The 2,500-nt window shown below is 35.2% G+C and overlaps 3 non-coding genes across 3 annotated transcripts; all 3 read right to left on the minus strand.

Moving 5' to 3' along the window:
* Positions 1-15: 15 nt before the first annotated feature.
* On the minus strand, positions 16-105 carry TRNAY-GUA (transfer RNA tyrosine (anticodon GUA)). The gene is given in 2 exon segments: positions 16-51; positions 69-105. It is a non-coding gene; the product is annotated as a tRNA-Tyr (tRNA).
* Positions 106-1,048: 943 nt separating this feature from the next.
* Positions 1,049-1,130, minus strand: TRNAS-AGA (transfer RNA serine (anticodon AGA)). Its single transcript has one exon. It is a non-coding gene; the product is annotated as a tRNA-Ser (tRNA).
* Positions 1,131-2,403: 1,273 nt separating this feature from the next.
* TRNAS-AGA (transfer RNA serine (anticodon AGA)) lies at positions 2,404-2,485 on the minus strand. The gene has a single exon. It is a non-coding gene; the product is annotated as a tRNA-Ser (tRNA).
* Between the last annotated feature and the right edge of the window lie 15 nt (positions 2,486-2,500).

Here is a 2,500-nt window from a genome sequence, read left to right on the forward strand (position 1 = left end):
TTATCAAAAATGTCATCCTTCGAGCCGGAATTGAACCAGCAACCTAAGGATTTCTGTACCAATCTCCTCTACAGTCCTCCGCTCTACCAGCTGAGCTATCGAAGGATTCCATGATCATACGGCTGTGATATTACGTGCTATTAAAATGATTGAGTGTTAATTTTAAACATTATCAACTTTCCAAGCAAAATGAAAAATGATTTGACTACACAAAAGAGATTCAACTACATATTCCTGTGTTGCTTTATCACACAAATTGTCATGTTTAATCATTTGGAAAATATCACTAATAGTTTGACTTATATTTGTGCAATTAATATCAACTGGCTACAGAGCTAGTTTGGAAAGCACTTTCAATAGATTTTTTAGTGTAGCCAAACTTACATCAAGATTAGAGATGCTTGAGCCTATCAAACCTTCTACACTCTTTTAAATTTTGCTTGTTTTGTAAACTAATCAAATGTTCCAGGAATGAAGGGGATATTTCATTGTTTGTTCTGATTTGACAATTCATTTTGGACAATGAGCGGCCCTTTTGAGCTAGTGAAGATAATTGTGCTACATGAGAGTATGCACAGACAATGATTTTTATTTTTTGCATTAAAGCACAATTTTTAATAATTGTGCTTTTTCTTTTTTTGCATAAAGCACAATTTTTAATAAAGGAGAGGTTAATGATATAATAATTAGCACTGAAAGTCATCTGACACGATTTGAAAGTAAAATGTTGTGCATTGAAAGTAACCAAAGCTGTTTTTACTTTGAGTGGACATCATTTTCTTTCAAATGAATTTGATATTTTGCTAAATGTACAAAACTTTCTTACAGATTTGACATTGAAAATGCATTTGTAATTAATAAATGCTACTTAGTATGGCTGCTGAGATTCCTGGGCTCAGTCTCAAGTAGAGGAGGAGAATGACGGATAGAGAAAGAGAGAACAGGCAGGCATCCTAAAGATTTTGATGTGCCAGTTCCTGACTCACCCTGAGCAACACTGGTTTCAAGCTTTTAGTAAATTTTCTGAAAAATAAAACAATCACGCGGTCGTAGTCGGCAGGATTTGAACCTGCGCGGGGAGACCCCAATAGATTTCTAGTCCATCGCCTTAACCACTCGGCCACGACTACCTCTCATTCAAGGTTATGTTTTCACAAAAGTTTCTCTATGGGTTGAGCTACTTCATTTCAGGCTGTGAGGAAGACTGAAGTAATATTGTATCAGAGATGATTTCCATGGGAAGTTAATCCTGACCACAGTGACCTGCGTTAATGATTTTTAAAATATAACTTGGAGAATGCTTTATACTTGGTATAGTTTTGGGTTTGTAAAATGTCAGTACTGACATCTAAGTTTATCAAAAGCGTCATCCTTTGAGCCGGAATTGAAGCAGCAACCTAAGGATTTCTGTACCAATCTCCTCTACAGTACTCCGCTCTACCAGCTGAGCTATCGAAGTATTCCATGATCATACAGCTGTGATATTACGTGCTATTAAAATGATTGAGTGTTAATTTTAAACATTATCAACTTTCCAAGCAAAATGAAAAATGATTTGACTACTCAAAAGAGATTCAACCACTTATTCCTGTGTTGCTTTATCACACAAATTGTCATGTTTAATCATTTGGAAAATATCACTAATAGTTTGACTTATATTTGTGCAATTACTATCAACTGGCTACAGAGCTAGTTTGGAAAGCACTTTCAATAGATTTTTTAGTGTAGCCAAACTTACATCAAGATTAGAGATGCTTGAGCCTATCAAACCTTCTACACTCTTTTAAATTTTGCTTGTTTTGTAAACTAATCAAATGTTCCAGGAATGATGGGGATATTCCATTGTTTGTTCTGATTTGACAATTCATTTTGGACAATGAGCGGCCCTTTTGAGCTAGTGAAGATAATTGTGCTACATGAGAGTATGCACAGACAATTATTTTTCTTTTTTTGCATTAAAGCACAATTTTTAATAATTGTGCTTTTTCTTTTTTTGCATAAAGCACAATTTTTAATAAAGTAGAGGTTAATGATATAATAATTAGCACTGAAAGTCATCTGACACGATTTGAAAGTAAAATGTTGTGCATTGAAAGTAACCAAAGCTCTTTTTACTTTGAGTGGACATCATTTTCTTTCAAATGAATTTGATATTTTGCTAAATGTACAAAACTTTCTTACAAATTTGACATTCAAAATGCATTTGTAATTAATAAATGCTACTTAGAATGGCTGCTGAGATTCCTGGGCTCAGTCTCAAGTAGAGGAGGAGAATGACGGATAGAGAAAGAGAGAACAGGCAGGCATCCTAAAGATTTTGATGTGCCAGTTCCTGACTCACCCTGAGCAACACTGGTTTCAAGCTTTTAGTAAATTTTCTGAAAAATAAAACAACCATGTGGTCGTAGTTGGCAGGATTTGAACCTGCACGGGGAGACCCCAATGGATTTCTAGTCCATCGCCTTAACCACTCGGCCATGACTACCTCTCATTCAATGTG

The sequence above is a fragment of the Pseudophryne corroboree genome, chromosome 4 (assembly GCF_028390025.1).
Source record: "Pseudophryne corroboree isolate aPseCor3 chromosome 4, aPseCor3.hap2, whole genome shotgun sequence".
In the NCBI taxonomy this organism is placed as follows: Eukaryota; Metazoa; Chordata; class Amphibia; order Anura; family Myobatrachidae; genus Pseudophryne; species Pseudophryne corroboree.